Source organism: Cyclopterus lumpus, chromosome 19, assembly GCF_009769545.1.
Source record: "Cyclopterus lumpus isolate fCycLum1 chromosome 19, fCycLum1.pri, whole genome shotgun sequence".
Lineage (NCBI taxonomy): Eukaryota > Metazoa > Chordata > Actinopteri > Perciformes > Cyclopteridae > Cyclopterus > Cyclopterus lumpus.
In genome coordinates this window covers 1,606,307-1,629,863 of record NC_046984.1, presented here as the reverse complement: position 1 = coordinate 1,629,863, position 23,557 = coordinate 1,606,307, and positions in this window count along the sequence as shown.

The window sequence follows — 23,557 nt, the reverse complement described above, 5'->3', positions numbered from 1 at the left end:
CACCTCCCTACCTTTGACAACCCTACTTGCTCGGACCATACGCATTTTCGGCCATCATTTCGATCTCAACCTGTAAAGCGTGCATCTTGCACTGTTGGAACAATACCACGGTGATATCAGTTCCTGGCCAAGTATTCAACAGCTCCTCTGTGGTCGTTCCTGCTCATGTAGGTGTCTACAACACCATGTTTTGCCATGATGGCACTGGCATTGTGTTCAGCGTGTGAGTCTGTGTGCGTACACAGACTCACACGCTGAACACAATGCCAGTGTCGCTGTTGCTGGCTGATAAAAATGACAATATGGATTATTTAGTTATCTATGAAGATTCTCAGTCATCCAAGAGGCAACTTCATTCAAGCATGTACAAATAAATTGCCTTTGAGATGTTATACCCAACAATAACAAAGTTCCGATTTCGGTGTATCAGGATCAGAATCAGAATCGTTTATTGGCCAAGTCCGTTGCACATACAAGGAATTTGACTGCGTCACAATACACATAGACATAGGATAACACTTTTCCAATCAAAAGCATTTAAATGCACTGTAGCAGATATTTCTAACTTTCCAGATCACGTGGGATCTCAGAAGGAATGCATGAAGCATTGAAACAGTAGAACATATGAATGAAGAACATATGTTTGATTGCTTGATTGAGCCCATTATGTTGCCATTAAACAAGTGGCGGATATGTCTCAGGCTATATGAAAAGCGCACTTCATACACTTTTGTGTCTTGAACATATTGTCCTCACACATTATTGGGTTGTGTTATGAACTCTACTGAGATTACGTAAACCAGTGTGCCTAGTGCTGATGTGTAATAGCATGCATAACTGTATACACACACATGTACGTGTTCGCGAGCATGAATGTTCAACGCAGCTATTTCGAGCTCACCATCATTATCTTTGTCCCCGAGTGGAACTCTCCTTTAAATATGCTAATTCAGCTGGTGGAGGCTCTGGCAAGGTAATTGTTGAGCTTGTTGAGTTTGACAGTTTGCCTTGTTGTGTTTGTCGCAGAAATGCGCTCCCTAAGTACACACTTAACACAAAAACCTCTGAGCTATGTGGCTTGTTTATTTCTCCTCAGCCAATAAGAAAGACTTAAATTGTGTCTCTTTCAGATTAAAACCATATGGCATCTACTTCAGTTTGTATGGGTGACCTGATAGAACTCACAGGTATCTTAGTGTAAGCCTGGACTAATCCATGCATACGACGTAATCATGATACATCAGTGTGGTCAGGAGACACACTGTTTGGTGTGTGACAAAGCTCGGTTGACAAGAAGCCAATAAAAGCTGCGTGTGTGACAGTGTCTACGTGTGCTGACTCATGCTGCAGCGTGATTGATAGACGGTTAATTCAATGGAGCTCTTTGGCAGGTGTTTGAGCTCACTGTGCTTTATGGCTTCTGCATTAGGGATTAACAAGAGGAGGGTCACAAAGATGCTGCTGTTAAAAGCCCCATGAGATGTGGTGCCGTGCCGATGTGCCCCCGGCCCTTTATTCACAAAACCCCAAGAGTCCGGAAGAAGTCCCGTTTGACCGAAAGCTCATTTGTCCAACATACGCCTATTGCTCCGAAAATACACACCCTCAGCTCATGGGGAGAGAGGTCGTCCCACGGTTCGATCCCCGCTCACGCCATAGAGCATGTTGAAGTGTCCTTGAGCAAGGCACTGAACCCCCAGTTGCTCCCCGGGCGCTTCACTGCAGCCCACTGCTCCTTAATAACTAACGAGGGGTCAAATGCAGAGAAGAATTTACCCACATCAACAAAGTACATTATTATCATTATTATATTACTTCTAATTAAAAATGACCCCATCAGAATTTATATTTCCCTACTATGGCGAAACATAATCAATTTCCCTCCTCATGCCTAAATCTAACCAAACCAACCATGGGACGGCAACGAGTGGGGCGGATCATGCCTCTGCTAGGACAGAAATGCTCAGAAAAATGTCTGATGACATTTCCCCCATACTAATTAGCCATGCGCTTCTTTTTGTTGCAGGGTGAGCAATGCTTTTTTCAAATTAATTAAAATATGGTCCTATGGGGCATTTCTTCTGACTGATTGGGCTTTCTGACTTTGGGGTCTTTGGATTTTAGCATTTAGAATACCTCAAACCAACTTGTGGTCTGAGCGTGTCTACCGCTGCTGAATGTCCACACTGGAACTGGGTTGTTCATGTACAAACTGAGAGAGGTAGGAGAGGAGCTTGGTGAAGAAGAATCTGTTCACGCCTTCGCGAGGGTTGGTCCAGTGTAAATTTAAACTGAATTGTACCACACCTGCCTTAGCAACCGCTTCATCAAAACTATGAGGACTAATTCATCTCTAAAATGAGAATCATTGGCCGGCCATAAAAAGGTTGCCCCATCTTAAGTGAGCCTGGGTCAAAATGGTGGCTAACCTCAGGGCTCACGCCTTCACTGTCATCAGCAGGTTTGGAGCAGGACGCCGGGACTTGGACTGAGTCTTGAGGATGTTGATGTAGGATGATGTTTATTAACCAAACAATAAACTGTCCACACACTACACTGTTATGGGACTAACTTGATACACATCGTCACTCTCCTTTACTTGCTAACGTTACTAGACTTGGAGTTTTCAGTGCATTGCAATGAAGCATTGAAGGCACTTTGTGACTAATATAGCCATCATTGTTTAACATGTGTGGTGAGATTTGAACATTGGTGCAATGCAGATCCAAAAATCCAGTATTCTAAACAGTACTCACATTCAGAAATGACAAATTATCCTTCAGTACTGCTGAAGCTTGGTAAGCAGTAACTAATGGCCTCTTAATATACAAAACAGGATTCGACTTATCTGCATTTCTTTCAACCCAAAGGCCTGCAGATGCTTTTTGTCTAAGTTGAATTGTTAATCTCCATATTTTTTACCATTTTGTGCCAATACATTTTCAAGTGAACTGTGTCTCCATCACTTTACAGAAAAGTACAGCCAGGGCGCAAAAGCCTCAGGAGTATAATTCAGACCGTGAGTCAGTAAAACTCTGCTAGCTGTGAGATATCTGATGACGATAATTATTTCTAAAATGTTCGATTGACAGTGATTTTAATTTAAAGGTCAGAGTATTACTTAAGCAGCAAATATTTTCTCTCTTAATTTTGTATGTATCAAAATGTCCATACTTTAGTCATTAGATTCTATTGAACATTACAGTCTTGTCCAGTCCTCTCACATACAGTTGGATGAGGAGAGGACGGCATGCCTGTGTGTGAGGGAAGAAACCTGCAGAAATAAAGAGGCGGTGGAACAGAGAGAGAAACAGACGGAGAGAGATGAAGAGCTATTGAGAGATGCGGGTGGGAGGTAGAAGTGGAGAGAAAAAGACAAATGTGTGGACGGTGGATGAGTAAGCCAGCAAGAGGAGGAGCGAGAGGAGAAGACCGGAGAAACGGGATCTGCAGGTTTCAGGACGTAAATTAGCACTTTACAATTACTATTTTAGTTCTGCCTCGGACTAAATACACAACACCTGAATGAACAACCAGAAGAAAAGAAACAGCATCAACATACAATAATGCTGTTTTAAGATTGAACAAATGTTTGTGGGAAAACGGTTGCTGCTCTTGTTGGACTGACTTTTGTTCTTCCAGGGGCCGTATTAAATCAGAAGTTTACAGATACAAATTGTGATAGAGATTAAAACTCAGTATCACCAGAAGAAACAATTATAACACACATGACATCTATTGCTTCTGTCCATCCGGGGAGAGGGAAAATAATAATAATAATAATAATAATGCATTTAATTTATATAGCGCTTTTCATAATACTCAAAGACACTTCACATAATTAAAACATCCTAAAAGCTAAAAATAAATAAATAAGAATAGCTAAAATACAGGTAAAACAAATAAAACAAATAAATAGGGACTCTGAGTCCCTCGGACCCTGATAAGAAAACAAAAACAAAAAAACAAACAATCACACATTAAAAGCAGTTCTGAACAGGTGGGTTTTGATTTGCGATTTGAATGAGGAAAGATCAGTGCAGATTTCTGGATGTATTGGAGTTTGTTTAGGATTTTGGAAGATGTGCCATAAAGAATACTATTGCAATAGTCAATTCTGGAGGTGATGAAGGCGTGGATTAAAGTTTCAGCAGCAGATGAGGAAAGTGATGGGCGGAGACGGGCTGAGATGTTTTTTAGGTGGAAGAAGGAGGTTCTGGTGATTTGTTTGATGTGATGTTCAAATGAGAGGTTGCTGTAGATCCTCCTCTGTTGCTCTCCTGAAGGTTTCTTCCCTTTTTTCCCTGTGAAAGGTTATTTTTGGGGATTTGTTCCTGATCCGATGTGAAGTCAAAGGTCAGGGATGTCGTATGTGTACAGGTTGTAAAGCCCTCGGAGGCAAATTTGTAATTTGTGATATTGGGCTATACAAAATAAACTGAATTGAAAACTGAATAACTCCTTACAGTGAGACTCAAGACTAACTTGGGATTCACCTGTCCCAACATATAGCCTGAAAGTCAGTCTAAACTGTCTAAAATTCAAAATGTTGTCATTTTTCCACATCATTGTCATTTATAGTGGTTATTTGCATAATAAGACACAATTAAAATGATTAGGGAAATACTACAAAAAAAATCTTTGCATTAGTAGTTTTAATAATGCATCATAAGCTGTTTAGAGCTTGTGTTAGGAAGTGAAATAATACACCGAATCCCATCCCCTTTTCAATACTATTAACAGTGATCTCAATATATTCTTCCAGTTAATCATCAACGTCAACTAAACTAAATATGAATTCATGAAAAAGAGATGAAATACTATGTTATTTCAAAGAGAACCATTCCAAAGTCCCAAACCCAAAGATATTTCATTTCCAGTTCCAGAAAAAAAGGGAAAAAGAGTTTAAACAAGATACAGTTCAACGTTGATGTTTGATAAATGACTAAAACAAGTAAATTATTATCAAAATCATTGGAAAAAGTATTTTCTGGTCATCAACTTATTGTTTCAGCTCAACATTGTATTTAAAAAAAAGTTGACATGAATGTAGGATTTATTCAGTCAATGTTAATCTATTAAATTTTAAAATAAAAACTAAACACTGTCACGTTTTAATACAGACATTTGGAACACGTTACTCTCTGGATTATACATTTATTAATATTATACGGTGTCTGCGAAGAGCTGAAGACACCCTTTGAGATAAAAGAGGGAGGGGTAGGCAAAGAAGGAGACCACGAAGACAAAATCCTCCTGAAGGCAAAGAAGAGGCGAGTTTCATGATTGCTGCTGTTTAATTATACATTTGTCTGCTCGGAGCTACAGTCCAATAACACAGCAGCTCCAGCAGTCTGCCAAACGCTTCATAGAATATGCACCACAAACACACTCCCGCAACAAGCATCAGCAGCATCATACCCATTAGTTTGGCATAAAGAACATGGCGTATATATATACATACATATACATGATTAAAGAGAACTATCATGAGTATTATCTGGCGTACTACATTTCAGTATAGCCTGCATAAGCTGAAATGTTTTCATTTACATAAATGTGTGTTATATAACTATCTATCGCTGAATGGAGGAACAATGGGGATTGAGTCTATGGCCCTGATTTGTGGCACACAGAAGGGAAGTAAGGTTACGATATCACCTGCAATTACCCAATACCGCCACAGGTGCCGCCAAAGTGAACAAAAAGGAGATCGTCTAGATTGTCTAGATTGTACAAGTCCTCCAGTCCAAACCATACAGCCACAACGGTAATTTGTTCCTATACTTTTATACACGGTTCCCCAAACTTTTATCCTGGCTCAGAGGTAGCTGGTGGTCCGACTGTCCACTTCAGCCTGGGTGGACGTCCATCACAGAGAAAGAAACTGTAGTACTGAGCTGCTGGAGGTGGAGGGTACAGTCACCTTTGTTTCTTCTATTAGATGTGTGTGTGTCCTCGATACCTTTCCTGCCATATGTATCCTTAAGATCTAACCTTATATTGACGGAAAGTAATCACCATTGAATATCGACGATGCCTCTGCAAAGGTTAGAGTATTGACCGGAGCTAAGGCTCGTGGGAAATCTGCTGCTGTCAAGCCGCCCACGAGCAAGGCACTGAATCCGCAGTTCCTCCAGCGTCTGCACTCAGTGACAGATGGCTGTTAATCTGGCACAGCTCCCGGTGTCGATGCCTGGACCTTTGTGGGTTCCACCTCGAAGATGACGGCTGTTTGTTGACTAAGGAATGTGAGGTTGAAGTACATCCACTGAGGAGTCTATACTTGTGTGTCTATCTTCCTTCTTCAGACGGCTGACTAGACGGGGAGATGCTGATGGTCTAACAGGAGCTCCACGCATTTCTTCTGCATCCCAGACACAGAAGACCACAGCTGTTCCAGCAGGTAGGCTTCCACAGCACTGTTCCCATCGCTGCTTCTACCATGGATGTTCACACAGACTGAAAATAATTCCTTCAGACACACACACACACACACACACACACACACACACACAGACACACACACACACACACACACAGACACACACACACACACACACACACACACACAGAGACACATATAGTACGTTTAACACCTCCCTTTTGTTCCCTGTCAGTTGAATCAATTGGCGATGTTGACGCATTCGTCGAAGTCAAGTGAATTGGCTTCACCACCATCTTTAAAACAGATGCCTGTGCAGCGTTGTCACATGCAGCATTGTTTGATTCCAGTTCTGACTTTTCAAATATCACTAATGCAAGGTTTTTATTTTGGGGTACACATTTGTCTGTTCGTTGTCCTTATTTTTGAGATGTTAAAAAGTGGAAACTCAAGGCCAAGAGTTGGTTGCTAATCTCTTCAAATGGTTGCCAATGGGAACATGACAACCCTTACCGTAAAGCCTCCTGCACACATCTACAATCGGATAATAATACCTGACAAGTGGTTCGTCTCACGTCTGTAATGAATGAAGTTAGATTAGAATTACTTTATTGTACAGGAAACTTGTCTTTGGCTCCTCACAATTACAGCAAATGCATAGATACAATACATATACCACAGCACAACATTTAAGACATACACATAATACAATACACACAATGCATGGTAGCAGCAAATGAGTAATATTGAGAAATAGAGAAAGCAAAAATCTTCTTGAATATGCTCCAGCTGGCCCTTGGGAGCCTGACTCGACGGCCAGATGGGAGCAGCTCGAACCTGTAGTCATATGTTCAGCCTCCCGGTGTACAGCACCGTCTAATATACACACACACACACACATATGTATATATATATATATATATATATATATATATATATATATATATATATATAAAAAAAAGTGCTCCATGATGTTCTGCTGTCAGGTCTTTCTGAACATGACCGGGTCAGAGTTGAAAGGCAACAACAGATCTGGTCTCTAGTGAGTACCATCTACCCCAAATAGTGTGGAAGAGACCTAAATCACATGTTCTGTTGACCGTGGGCCGTCAGAACAACATACAGCTGTTCCACCTCCCGTCCTTCTCTTTGCACTCTATAGTTCAGGCTTATGAAACATTAGAAGTTAGACGATAAGAACATTACTTTTATTATTTTAAGCTTTTGGCTAGAAGCATTAATTCATTTTTAGGAACTGGCATAATAACCTAAAGAAGATATTATGATCAGGGTTATACTGTATAGTGTTGAGGTTTATTGAGTTGCCCACAGCTGTTACGAGAAATTTATCGTTACTATTGGATGCCATGATGGAACCTGGGAGGTTAATACTTCATTTTAGTAGTTGTGTATTTGTGTGCGCATGAGAGAGCTGTTAATAGCGGTTCAATGCCTTAGTTGTTCTCCGGAGGCTCGTTTCCGTTCTCGGCTCTCACAGAAAGTCGCTCCAGCACAGAAGGAACTGGAGAAAATTAGAAAAGAAACCTTGGCCAGAGGCACCAGGGGGGTCTGAGAGACTTTCTAGACTGAAGTGTGTGTGTGTTTGTCTGTGTGGGCTCTCACAGTGTAACTGATTTGAGTATTTAAAAAGCAGCACAGATTCTGTAGCTTTGGGGGACATTGTTGGACGGATGTGAACACCCACACCACTTATTCCTTTTCTAACCTTTTCTGTTCTGCCTCTTCCGTTCGCTCCCCAGACAAAAAGAAAGAAAAGAAAACACCTAAACATCACAGGAAATGTCTGCATAATATATTATTCAAACATTACCCCCTCTCTAGACCCCCGGACAACCACACAATTGAAATCTCTCCGCTCATTTGTATTTAGTGACGACTGCACAGATGCTAGAAATGCTTAGTGGTTAGCCGCGGCCTCCAGGGGGAGATCCAGAGCTCCAGGCTCTACAGGGGGTCTGAGAGGATTACGTGCCTGGCAAGGTGCTCTTTTGTGTGGGAAGACGAGGCAGCAGAGTGGGCCTCAGATCCAGGCCACAGGCACAGACACGAGCTGAGAGGATAAGCGCTGCACTTTATTTACTCCATTACGGATTTAACAGCAGTATCTGCCGACATTTTACCTTTACTTCAAATGACCTGCAGTAGGAACTCCTACCGTACTTTTCAATAAAGAATTGAGTTTTTACAGAATGGAATAGGAAATCAGACTTGGCATGCATTTGAATGTGGGTTTTATATAAATACATCGATATAAATACATCGCATAATCCCATTATTCCATTGTTATCAACATATCTACGGTCCTCAGAAAAGCATTTGAAGCACGTTGTCTTTTCATGTTCCGTCATGATGGGTTCCTGGAGATTTCCCTATTTGACCTTTCAGTTCCGGCCTCCACAGTAAACACTATGCAGTCACAGAGATCTATATACATGACAATATGGTTTGTCTACCGGTTATGTCTTGTTGGCCGTTGTATTCTGGGTCATGCAATGCCCACGTATCGATCCGTTGGTGATGTGTGTGTTTTACTGCAGCAGCAGTCACATTGTACGTGGCTCTCAGGGAGATCCAGACCGTGTGTGTTGGATCGGCACAGGCTAGTGTTGCATTAAGGCCGTGATGACTGCATCAAGTGGTTTCTGACCTGACAACACACTTTGTTGTCATGTGGCGAGCGCTTCTGGTGCCATTGAGCCGGGAGAGTGCCAGTTCTGTATCAATATACAATCACACTTTTAAATGTAATTTCCCAATATTTCTGAATAAAAATAAATACCAAATCAAGCTATTCTGTGGTAACACATCACCAATCTGTGAACTCCTCAGCAATCCGCCTCACCACAATTTTGCCTCTTGGGTCGATGGCTAATATTTAGGGCAGAAACCTTCTCTTCCATGTGCAGGTCATTGTTTGCAGTCCGATTAGAACGCGAGATGTGTGACTGGAGTTGGAGTTGAGAGACGACGTCTATGACCGGATTGTTTCACAAGCAACCAGTTTACAAGCCAATTTTAAGATTTAAAAAAGGGAAGTTGTCGTTAGAAGGACTTTGCACTGCACATGGAGCGTTTACCAAAGCCTGCTCAAACACGATTAATCAATACTACTCGGACTACAAATGGAAACCAGAACACTTCCACGACCAACATCTTGTTGCGTCCAGTCTGCTCGGTATTGCAATTGATACTGAATAAATTGCTAAATGTGAGGTCAATTAGTTTATTTTTCTGAGGGTGTGCAGTACAAACAACACACAAATTGGAAGTAGTTACCTCGGAATATTATTGTCCAAAGCTTTTATTGTGAAAGGAAAGACCAGAAAGAGTGGATCTGGTCTGCGCCGCCTTTGTCAAAGTGGAATGGAGCACTAAAGTTTGCTGTCTTGTTTCTAAGCCTCTAAGTTGTTGTTTCACAATCCTTGTAAATAAAGACACAACTCCACACAATGTTATTGGTCGATGGCTTTATTCATAAGCTCCACAAAAATCAACCTTGTGAAAGTATTCATGTATTCAAATATTTGTATTGTTGATTTTGCTTTTTAAAAACATCCAGGTTATCACACCTGATCTGTTTTATTGCTGTTGATTTGGGCATCTGTTCCATCAGTTCTGATAACATTATTCTAAGATCTGAGAACACAGCAACATTATGAAAACAATGTGTCAGGCAATAAGCAGACAATCAGAAGGGGACTTGAGGCTTCTACGCTGACTTCATGAATACCACAAATAAATCCCAATCTCCACCCTCAAAGACAAAGTCTGTGAGGGTTTACTTCTGTCCCCCTTTCAAAACCTTGAGTGTCTGAGGGCTCTTCTTGCACTGACATTTTGAGCCCTTTATGAACACTTTCCGTAAATCCGTGCCTGAGGGAATTACCCACAATTCATAGCAACGTGACGCTAAACACAGGGTTACCAGTCGAAGCATGGAGACGTATGAACAAAAAGGTAAACAAAGAGGACAGCATATAGTGTTCCGCCTGGAAAATTACAAATGACATTTACTCAGAAACATTGAGGATTAAAGCTGGAACATGAAAGCACATGAAAGCAGAGGAATGCAAGCAGAGACAATATTACACAGATTTATTCATCAAACATTTAATTTTTCTATTGAAGCTGTTTGGACAAAAACCTAAATAGATTATTGGAAATGACCTCTCATCTCGTGAGGCGAAAGCCCGGAAGACGTTCAAATCGGGGAGTAAAAAGAAGAAGAAAAATATACCCACAATTTGTCATTAATCTTGAGGGCAAGGTTGGTGGGCTTCAAATCTACATTACATAACCAGAGACATGTCTCTGGTTATGTAATGTGAGAGACCAAAGAAACCACAAGAGTCTCTCTGTCTCCAGGTGTTCCTCACGTCTCCTTTCTGTGCCCCGTCTCACCTTTGTAGTTTGGAACTTAACACCATTCAAATTCCTGGATGTCTGTCTGCAGCTGTGGCAGAGTGGATGTCTCAGCAGGTCACTGACTGCAGAGGGGGGGGGGCGCTACACCCAACCACCCAGACATCCAGCTCCACTTGCAGCCACGCCTCTGAAAACGACGAGGCTCTCTTCCCGGGTCCTTAGACTCGCTTCCATCTTCTCCTGGAACCATTGAGACATGACCATAAGTCATTTCCCAGCATGCAGCATGCAGAGAGGCAAGAAAACAAGCACGGGACCCAGAGGGCAATGAGAAAAGAGCACTGACACACGTACGCTGACATCAACCTTCACGTTGCGTCTCATGAGGTTTATCAATTCCGTGCACACTGCAGATCAATAGAGATGATAGCATTGCCTGTGTGTTTGTCACTTGAGTGTGTGTGTGTGTGTGTGTGTGTGGGGTGGGGAGGGAAAGAGCCAGCGTCTCCTCATTGTTGACTGAGTTTGTGTCTAGAAAGGCTCTCTTCCCTGAAAATTCAATCTCTCTCTCTACAAGTGTTTTTTTTGTTGTTACTCGTGTTTTACACTTCATCATACTTCCCGGAGCCTACAGCCTCTCTCTTTTTTCCAACCTGTCTGTGTACACACACACACACACACACACACACACACACACACACACATACACACACACACACCCATAGTCATAGTATTTCTCGGTGTAAAAGCGTGATGGTGTTGGTAGTCCCCAGCGAGTCGTGTTCTGACCGCTGATAACCTACAGGCTCTCTGGAATGACCATGTTGAAGGTAACAGCAGCATGCTCAGGGTCACACTGCCGCTTTGCGTGTGTGTGTATGTGTGTGTGTGCAGCCTAGCATGAAGAGTCATTGCGGGACCCATAATCTCGGGGGTAAAGGCCAAATGACTCACTCACTCTCTGGTGTCACTGCACAACACGAGTACATGAGTGTGTGTATCTCTCTGTGGATACCTGTGGTGTGGCTGAGAGTTATTTGTGGGCCCACGCAGGATCCAGATTGACAGCAGGTCCCCTCAGTGTGGTATCTATAAGCGACTGGATGTGGCCTAGATTTCAATTATTAAAACGCAAACGGGGCTTTCTAGGTGAACTTGACAGAGTGTTGCATGTGTTATGAGAAATCCAATTATTGTTAGTGGTGATTATGGTCATGATGAAAGAAAAACAATATTGACTGTTGGTAGGAAACAGATAGACACAGCTTCACGTCACAGTCTGAAGTTTTGCTGATGCATTCAGAGCCACAGACTTCCTCGCTGCAGGGATGGTGAGGCGCTCCAACCTCGTCACACTGCATCTGCCTTTGTTCCTGACAAACAAGTCATAATCATTCGGCCACTAGAGATCCCAGTCAGGCTCCTTCCATTCATTGGATTTTCAATTCTCAAATGGAAATATGAAAACTTCTCATGAAATTCTGCCAACAAAATACAATTTCCTTTTTTTTTCATAACAAGGTGGAAAGCCAATCTTCGTCGGTATGGAGTACGGTATTGGGTCTATTTTCAAACATATCATAAGATTATAGCAAAAAAAAAAATGGTTAAAGACACAGAGTTCTAAAACTCTTTAAAGAATGTGGTAGTCAACCAGTAGAATATCAAATATATAACTGTCGACACTGTGGAGAAATGAGATTTAAAAGTAATAATGTCAAGGTAAACAATATATAATACAATCATACCTACAAAAGAACAAGCAGCAATACAAATAATAGGAATTATGTTTAAATATTAAAAGTAAGGCAAATACAAAGTGTTGCTTTATTATACATGCGGTGACATGTTCTGTAGTTGTCTCATGATGTCCAAACTCTTATATGACTTACTCTTAAACAGATTAAGTACAAGTTTCTGCAACAGAACATCTCTTTTAAACGGGAATATAATACTTTTATAATAAGGTTTAATTATGTTACAAATGTAAGGGGCTGCACTGTGCTGTAGTGGCTAGCACTGCCATCCTGGTTTTGCTCCATGTTCTCCGGCCTCCTCTCACATTAAAAAGACACGATTTATTGCTCTTAATTCCCCGTAGGTATGAATATGAGCATGGATGGTTGTCTGTCTCTGTGTGTCAGACCTGTGCTAGTCTGGTGACCTGTCCAGGGATATCCCTGCCTTCCTCCAATGTCAGGTTGGATCGGCTGCGATCCAAAATGTTGCATATATAATCATAATTAATGTACAATGTATAATAAAATACATATTAGGAGCCATTGCAATGATGCCTACAATTGTTTGCACAGATACCGCCTAACATTTGTTTTACAGGCGAGAACAACTTTCATTTCACAACTCGCACAACATTTGGAGATGGCCACGTGACTGGACATGTAGCTGGTTCTTATCGTCCACCGGTGTTAAAGTCTTCGTGTTCGCACTCAGGTCGACTCTGCTGAACTCTCTCACATCTGCTCCCCTCCTGTTCTCTCCCCTCTTTCATTGTGTGAGGGACAGCTGGAATGAGCCCCATGAATAGTGATGCCGTCACTGGCAGCGCAGCGTATCACATTAGCTCCCTTTAGTGATCTCAGGTCCAATCGGGACGGCTGATTGACTTCAATTGGTCAATGAGAAAAGAAAAAAACAAACAAACAAACAGAATGAGGTGCAAAAGAGAAGGAAGAAGAATAACAATTAAATTGCAACGGGCTGGAGGAACAAAGTTGTGAAAACTCAGTGACTTGCATCTGTAATTGGTGTTGGGTGGTATACGTGATGTGTGTGTAAAGCCTCCCTCTCAACGTGGATACTCTCTATCTGTACAGTCTTATGTACACTTTACAGCTTTTTGATTTACAGTCATAAAAATATACCCCAAAAAAAATGGTTGGAGGGAAAATGAGTGAAGGAGCTGTGTTCACTGTGACCTCTGTGGAAACAATAAAATAAGGAGATAATGCTGACGGGGTCATATTTCTGCAGTTGTTTTCTCCTTTTCCTCGCTCTCCTTCTTCCTCAGAAAAATCAAACACATGACAACTTTATTAACCTGAGACTGATTTATTCAGTGATGCACTTCATTTTGGAAATGGATGCTTGCTTTTTAAAAGGACAGGAACACTATCACTCTTTGAGATTGTTGGTTGCCTCGCTGTATTTTCTCGCCTCCTTACTTCAGACCTCTGCCTCTGTTCTCTCCCTCTGTCTCGCTTGTCGTTACTTCTGAAAAGGCGGATGGTGGGAATAAATCTGGGAGGTTGTCATAAAGGTGCATTTACCTTGTTCTTTCCCAGACCTAAGGAGTTGAGTACCTACTCCATCAAACTGATTACCCAGGCAAAGTGCATCAAGCTTACACTCCATTTGACCCGCTCACAACTACATCTGAGGGTCTTCAAACAGCCACAGAAGACTTCTGTGGAGAGTTAAAGAAACAACCCGTAGCGATGCATGACCCCGTACCCTACACATCTGCCGCTCACTTTAAAGCGCTCTTTGTACTCTGTTGACAAAGTATTCCGAATCGTCTCATTAGGCGGGGAGCCGGAGCCGAAGCAGTGGCGTTGCCATGCTGTTAATGATTCTGGGACGGGTCGTGTCAAGTTGAGCCGATTCCTCACCCCTCCTCGCCTTCAAAGGCTCACCTGACAGGGCAGAGATGAAAGGCAGAGGGAACAGGAGGCGGTGGGAGGTGTGGAGAGGCAACGAGCGCTGGGTGAGAGGTGTGGCAGACGAATGTGGAGCAGGAATTAAAGCTAAGAGAAATGGGAATGATGGAGCAACAGGGCGGATTAATTACACAGTTTAACGTTAACTGTCACGGAGTGATATCAAGTTTTACTGACGTTCATTATTATTATAGTAAGATATGTGATCAGGACATCGGCATAACCAATCCGTGTTTAGATTTGCAGAAGGGTTGCTAGTATCGTTAGCAGCACCGCTAACGGCTAACAAGAATCACATGATGCTTTCAGGCTCTGTTCAGTGGAAAAGAGTATGAGTAACATGACGTGTTCACATGTAATCTGGTAAAATGTAGTGTTGGTGATAAACTAAAATAAATAAATGTTTTTACAACATAAAGATTTTAGAGATAAATTATGAGCTGCTTACACTAAACGCTAAGCAATTAAAAATACTTAATTAAAACTACTACTACTAATAATACATCGAATTTATATAGGGCTTTTTAAAACACACAAAGAAGCTTTACATAAGGCATAGACATACATAACAAAACTAAATAGAAAGACAAAGAGCAAACAAACAAACAAACAGAAGATTTCAGGTAAAAAAAAAGAAAACTTGAGAAGCTCAGAGGAATGAGTTATATAGTGGAGGGTAGAGTGCAGGGGTTAGCAGGTGAAGGTGAGTTCTATTTCATCCTGGATATCTTCCGTCTCGCACACATGCAGGTCGAGTCTTAATAACAACAAAGTCACTTGTGACCAGTCCACAGTAGCCGAGTGCTCTCGCTTAGGCTAAATGCTAGACACGAGTAATCACAGCTATTGTACTAGTGAAGACAGAGTATTTGCTCCCCCCTCACTAGACGGATTGTTTTCCAACCTGCTCCAGAGGACCTGATTCCACAGTAGCCGAGTGCTCTCGCTTAGGCTTACTGCTATTGCACGAGAGATCAGAGCTACCGTACTAGTGAGGAGAGTGTAGAACTAGCTCAGATGAAGTCCCTTCTCCTGACCCTCAACTCTAGTGCAGGCAGGACTGAGGCATTCTCTTTACTGACTACAGTGACGGGCGGCCCACCCATACTTCTGGGCCTGGTTCCCATTCCTCAGACCCTAGTCCTTCAGAGGGGGCAGTCGACAGCTTCATGGGGCCTGTCATTCGTGCGGCACTGGCACACCTGCAGCTGGATGTACAGCAGCCGGAACCCCCACATGCTAGTGCGTTCTTCAGGCGCGTTCCTGCCCCTGCCACCTTTTCTGTCCCTCCCTCCGAGGATTATCTGAGGGAGTTGCACGTATGTTGGAGAGACACCAGTGCTCTCTCCCGTCTCACAAAGGATGGCCGAACCCTGGCGTCCATGCAGGACACAGCCAAATATGGCCTTGAGCGTATACCAGCCATTGAGCCGACTATTGCGTCCCTAATAGTTTCCCCTGAGGAGACTCTGAGGCCAGAGGCCAGGTGCCCTCGACCCCATTGTCGGGTCACAGATGACCTGCTTTCTCGAGTTTACAACACGGCAGCGCACATGGGCCATATTGGCAACTCTCTCTCTCATCTCATGCTTTCCCTCTCAGCCTCTCTGCAACTACTTTCGACGCTTCTGCCACCAGCCTCAGTGATGCTTCACTGCAGGCGTTTGCGCACATGTCAAGGGAACTTGGGCGCTTGATGTCCACCCTGGTACAAACCCGCCACCAGGTTTGGCTGAAGCAGTCACCCTTGTCGGAGACCTGTAGAAGCATCCTCCGTGCTGTCCCAGTTGAGCCCGGGGAGCTGTTTGGCTCGGCTGCTCTGCAGGCGATTCAGCGAACTGTGCAAGCTGGTCAGACCAGGCAGCAGTTCTCTGGTCTTCGCAGGGACATGCCCTGCAGAACCAGGGTCTCCATGTCGGTCCCCCGGGGCCATTTTCAGATCAAAGCTTGCCACAACAGCCGCCACTGGCCTCAGCGCCCTGCTGGGAGACCAATCCACGCACAACGCGATGCTACCGCGGACTAACAGTCGCCCCCCCCCCCCCCCCAATGCCCTTTAGGGGCAGGGGGGCCAGGAAATGAGATCTCAACCTACTTCCTCGTAAGGAAGAAAGACGGCGGACTGCGCCCAGTACTAGATCTCAGGGGACTCAACAAGTTCCTGAAGGTCTTACCGTTTCATATGCTCAGCAAAGCAGAGGTCCTTCGCGCCATCTCATGAGGAGACTTGTTCACGTCGACTTGAAGGATGCCTATTTTCATGTTCCTATTGTGCCTCATCACAGACAGTTCCTTCGTTTCCAAGGCCTTTACTTTCAGTTCAGGGTGCTTCCATTCAGACTCTCCCTCTCCCCACGAGTATTCACAAGGTGTGTTGCTAACGCCCTTTCCCCCCTGCTATTAGAGGGCGTAAAGATACTGTCGTACCTGGACGATTGGCTGATTTGTGCGCCATCCTGGTTTCAGGCTGCACAAGACACCGCTCGCCTTCTCTCTCATGTGGCCCTGTGGGGCCTCAGGGTGAACAGGGGGAGCACTTCTCAGAGCATAACCTTCATTGGTGTAGCTCTGGATTCGACCACTATGATGGCCTCCTCACAACATCCTCTTCAATCTTTCCCTCTTCCGAGGGGGCAGGTGGTTGCCCTACATCCTCTTTCTTCGCCTATTGGGCAAATTGACAGCTGCCTGTCAATATGCATATCAATGTCCTGGAGCTACGGGCCATGCACCTAGCACTCAAACATTTCCTGCCGTACCTAGCAGGAAAACATGTACTTGTTCGGTCGGACAACACCCCAACCGTATTTCACATAAACCATCAGGGGGGCACCAGGTCTGCAAAGCTGCTACGGGCGGCCTGTGCCCTTCTGACTTGGGCGGCCCCTCGCCTGACCAGCCTTCGGGCGATGTATCTACCAGCGGAACAGAACCAGGTCGCCTTCGTCTGTGGGTCGGCTGCTGAGCGGCTGCACGGAACTAGTCAGGAAGACTATTCTGAATGCCAGAGCATTGTGGGGGCGACTATGGGTCAGTGGTTAACATGCCCGTCTTTCAATCAGGGGGTTGGCATTTCAATCCCCACCCTAGTCGATGTGTCCTTGAGCAAGACACTTAACCCTGCATTGCTCCCCGTAGCTGTGTCTACGGTGTATAATGTAACATGTAAAGTGTCTTTGAGTATCTTGAAAAGCGCTATATAAATTAAATGGATTATTATTATTTTTATTATTAGAGTGCCATCTACCCGTCTACAGTATGAATGTAGATCGAGGCTGTTTTCAGACTGGTGCGTGGGTCACAACGAGGACCCGGTGCAGTGCCCCGTGCCTGTTATACTTGAGTTTCTGCAGTCCCTCCTAGATAAGGGCCGGTCTCCCTCTACCCTGAGTGTGTATGTTGCTGCTATCTCATGGCAGCATGTTAAAATTGACAATGACACAGTAGGGAGCCACAGGTTGGTGTCCCTCTTCTTAAAGGGGCTCGGCGACTGCGTCCCCCGAGCACCCCAAAGGCTCCTCCAGGGGACCTGTCCATGGTCCTAGACACCCTTTCCTCGCCTCTTTTCGAACCCCTGACGGAGGCAGAGCTGAGATGGCTGTCAGCAAAGACCGTTTTCCTCCTTGCCATCACTTCGGCAAAGTAGGCGAACTGCACGCCCTGTCAGTGAGTGAATCCTGTCTCAGGTGGAACTCGGATGGTTCGGGTGTCACACTATGGCCTAATGCAGCGTTTCTCCCTAAGGTGCTGGCACACTCGTACCTCAACCAACCTATCCGGCTTGCACAATTTGACCCCCCATTGGGAGAGGAGAGGTCAAGGCTCCTGTGCCCGGTGCGGGCCCTCAGAGCCTATGTTGAAGCCACCACAGGCATACCACAGGCACACATAGCAGGTTTTCAGCTGTCATGGTGGGCCTAGGAAGGGCTGTGCCCTTTCAAAACAGCGCCCTTCCCACTGGATAGTGGAGGCCATTGCCTGTGCATACAAAGCGAATGGCCGTGCTTTGCCATCCGGAGGGGCCATTCTACCAGGAGTGTTTCCACGTCATGGGCAAGAGGTGTGCCATTGGAGGATATATGTGCTGCAGCCTCATGAGCATCACGGAGCACGTTCACCAGATACTACAGGGTGAACATTGGTACCCCTCACCCACTGGGGGTGGTTCTTCGTCTAGATTCCTCTACTTGATCCATACGAGGTAGGCTCCTTGGGTTTCCTCGTGACTCTGTTGATATAAGTAATCCAGTGCTAAGCACCGCCTCTGGCGGTCAGGAACGATGAAATAGAACGAGAGTTACGTATGTAACTACGGTTCTATGAATCCTGGATGACCGCCAGAGTTCTTGGTCACTCGGAATTTTCGGGATTTCGCGAGAAGATTCCGTAGGATTGGTCTCTGGATGACACCGGAATTTATACCCGGTGGCTGGGGGTCATCCAAGGTCACAAGTGTTAAGACTCGACCTGAGTGTGCGCGAGACGGAAGATATCCAATGCTAAGCACAGCCTCTGGCGGTCATCCAGGATTCATAGAACCGTAGTTACATACGTAACTCTCATTTGAAGAGGTGGGTGTTGAGGGCTTGTTTGAATGATGAGCATGACAGATGTGAATGGGGAGGGCGTTCCAGAGGGGGGGGGTGCAGCAGCTGAGAAGGCCCTGTCACCCCAGGTCCGGCGCTATAATAATGACAAGATTTTTTTTATTCCATGAAAATACAATCTTGTATAAAAAAACACTATAAATGACGTGACGGGCGTTATTAAATACAATTTAAAGCTCAAAAAGGTGGGGTTTTACTCCCATAGCAGTGGGACCATTTTCTCATAGACTTTTTTCCATTCTGACTTGTTTTTGCAACCAGAGGAGTCGCCCCCTGATGGTCAGTAAATAGATTGCAAGTTTAAGGCACCTCAACATTGGCTTGGTGATAACATTTGGCCCCTGAGTCCAGAGCAGGCTGTTCAACTATAGTTACCAGTTTGGTGCTTCAGCTGCTGTCCGTGGTGCTGATCCTGGGCTGGTTAGCAGCAATGGAGTTGCATCCTCAGATGCTACATGGTGGCTGAGTAACGGTCTGCTTTGCAATTGTGTGATGATGTTGCATTTGATACGGCTAGCCAACGTTTATGTACACATGCATTTTAGTGTTAGCTGGCTGAATCATTGGACGCCTTACAGTTGAGCACACACACACACACACACACACACACACACCCACACACACACACACACACACACACACACACACTAAACATTTAAACCGGCTTATTCAAACAAAGTCTTTAAGTGCAGCTTCAATGAAATATGAGCTCTTGTTCTGCACAGCAGCAGTTACAGTAAGTCAGCGAGACTTTTCCTACACAACACCTTGTATTTATTCATATCAGGCCTGAAAAGCTCAACTTTTTCCCTGGAACTATGCTAAAGTAAACCCTTGTATAGGTGGGAATCCTTCAACTTTTGACATTTGAGACCCCCGCTGTGGCTCAAACCTCCCACTGCGACCCCCCTTCAGCACCTCAGACAGCACACCTAAAAAACGTATCACCGTTACTTTATCTGACATTTCATGCAGACCTTTTATGGGCAGAGGTGCACATTTGGCTCATCAACATGGTACAACAGTTCAGTAAAATGTTGAAATGATAATTCAAGTTCAGAATGGATTTTCTTCTCTTAGTTAGATTTTTAGAGCATGGCCCTCACCACAGTAATTAAGAAGGCTGTGTCTCCATCAGAGTCTCATTGTTAGACTTTGTGCACAATTTAATTGTGCGGATCAATCAGTGTGCTTCTATATATACTTTAGATGGAATATTTTCTCCTGCTGTATGTTATTGCTTTTTACATTTTTGTTTCATGAGCTGTTTTGTTGGAGTAGTTGAGATCTCGTGGAAATATATGGGGACAAAAGGACAAAAAGAACACACATTGTCTGCATGACCCACGTGGTTCCTCATGTCACCGTGATGTCACCCATTGGTTTGTGGACTACCGTTTTGAAGCTTAGAGATCAACATTTTGACCATTGTCTTCTTTTATTTTGCAACCAGATCACGTCTTCCATCCTGATCGAGGGTCCTCCTCTGCTGCTCTCCTCATTAAAGGTTTTTATTTAAATTTTTTTCCTGTACTAATGTGAGGTCCCGGCACAGAGGATGTGTACAGATTTTAAAGCCCTTTAAAGTAAATTGATCATTTGGGATTGTGGGTTGTCCACAATAAATTGAATTGAATTGAAAATTGAATTGTGCCCTCGATGGACTGGCGGCCTGTCCAGGGTGTCCCCTGCCTTCGCCCTATGTCAGCTGGGATAGGCTCCAGCGCCCCCGCGACCCTAATGAGGATAAGCGGTATTGAAAATGGATGGATGGATGGATGAAAATTGAATTGAATTTATTTTGGAGTTAAGTAACTTGAGGCTAAAACATTTTTAGGAGACCAAAATGTTACAATGAGCTTTCATGAATTTAAGAACACAATGGTTCAAAGTTCTAAGATGACTGGTTAACTCGCAGACTGGACAACAGTGTGGTAGCGACCTGTCAATCACAGTAGCCCCGCCCTAAAGCATCCCCTGCTTTATGGTCTATTTGACTCTAAATGACCATAATTTACTAAATGAACATCACGCTGTATTGAAGAAGACTTGAAACTAGAGATTGAGACCAAAACTTATGTTTACATGTTTACGCCTGTTTTCTATTGCATCATTTCAGTATCACATTGCCTGCTTTTATTGTTCATTCACATATCAATTAGGACTAACAACCATTCTGATGCAGGTAAACAGCTGCTCACCTTCTCTGCAGTGATAAACAGTGGCGGCTGGTGGCTTTCTTTTTTGGTCGGGCCATCCAATCAATTTCAGCAAACATCCCAGTATGATTCAATGCAAAAAAATATCAAACACGCATTTCTACTTTGTAGTTAAATATTTTACATTTATTCCAACACCGACATAATAAGGACATCTATTTCATACAATTCAGTATATTAATATACATACATATATCATGTAATAATATTTAGTATAATATGAAATATAAATACCATACAATATAAATATACAATATAAATATCATAATATATTATAATAATATAATAATATATAATATAAATCACATACAGTATATATATAATAGAACATGTTTATGTATTAAGATGCCTCTATGAATCTTGTTAGGGTTAAAGTGTGCCTGTTTTTTTCCTCATTGTGTTTCTTCACCTCCTGTGTCCGTGGTCCAGCTGGTAGCGACGTTCACTTTGCCCAATATGGCTGCTTGAGGAGTTCTCATGTGTGTCCTGGTGTTCTCATGTTTTATTAATTCTTCCAACAAGTGCTTCATGTCCCTTACTCCTGTAACTGTCCATGCTGTCCGTGCAGCATCAAGCTAGCCAAACCTTCCGGGTGTACCGGTCTCTACAGAAGCTTCATGTGCTGCTTCCCTGTCAGCCAGTCTGTTGTCTTCTTAGGTCTGGCTGATCTGGGCCCAGCTGTTTTACCTGCAGTTTCTCCGACAAAGTTCTTCTCTCAACAAATCTTGGAGGAGAGATTTTACCAGGTCGGGTCTTCTTGGAAGAGAAGTGCTCGCGCTGGCCGTTGTCATGTCGTTAAAAAAACGCCTGACGAGTACGTGCAGCTTTTGGGCCAGACGACTTTGTCCCAAAGCTGAATCTATTTTAGGACGCTAAATTGTATATCACTTATTTATATCTTTAATCAGTATTAAGCTAAACTGCTTCTTAGACCCCGTTTACACGATGGGAAAACGCATATATTTTCATGCGTTTTGGCCTTTCATTTACACAAAAACTGAGGTTTTATCACGGAAAACTCCATTTCTAAAAACTCCGGCCAAAGTGGAGATTTCTGAAAACTCAGTTTTTGTGTTTGCGTGTGAACTAGGTCAAACAGAGTTTTAGGTTGTCAAACGTCACAGTATGAGACTAAAAATGCTTCACGTCATGTGAGCGTCCGATGTTTACAGTTAGTTTACTTAGGCTACTGATCATGGATGGTGTCAAGGTAGTGCTCATTTGTGCGTTAATGCAAACCCTTTTGGTCTGTTTTACAAACACAACTGATTTTTTACATCGAGGAGCAGAGGCGAAGAACTGCACGGAGGTCAGCAGTCCTTCTTCAGCTTTCTATACTCCCAAGACGTAGGTACATTGCCTGCCAACGAAAAGGAAGTTGATCGTGTTTTTCGTAGTTGTTGTTGGTTTTGAGAATTCTGATTGGTTTGCATGTCTTTATCCTTCTCGTTACACTGCCGACTACAGGTTTGGCATAGTTATGATGGCGCCCGGGGGCGTACTTATGCGGGTTCATATAAACAGAAACTTTTTTTAAAACGACCTTGTGTGTACAAAGTTATTTTTGAAAACGGAGGGGCAGAAATATTCGTTTCTGTAAATACCGGCTATGTGTAAATGTGGCCTTCGACCCGTCTCTTCTGGGCCAAAACGATTCGGCCCCAGCTGCAGCTGACACACGCAGACAGGCGAGAGGAAGTGCAGGAAAAGCATATATTTTGCGCAGATATCCTATTTTACAAATATTACTGGGTATATTCCATATTTCCAAAAGACAAATATTGACAATTTGTATAATTTATAAATATTATAAATATAATTATATATATATTTTTGTTGTGGCTCAAGGTTGCCACTGGTGATAAGTGAAAATGGCGTTGTTAATCTACTGAGAGTTCCCATGATCCTTGCTGCAACCTCTGAAAGTCAACTCGTTGCACTTACTTTTACTACTTACTATTTAATGACAGTGCGGGAGCAGAAACTGTCAGCTGCAATGGGAATGAGCCAGATAATATAAGAGGACTCCAGTTGTTTTTCAGATAGTCCATGACACCTGAAGTGAGCACTGTTGAGTAATCACTGCAAAGGACAGAGTTGTGGCTATTATTAAATGGTAAATAGATTTGTACTTAGAGGGCGCTTTTCATCCACTTGTAGAGCTTCAACACTACATGCCATTCACCTCATTCGATGGCACAGCCCTCGCAAGCAAATGTTTGGGGTCAAGTGCCCAAGGACACATCGACATGGACTATTGAAGCCAGGGATCAAACCCCCAAT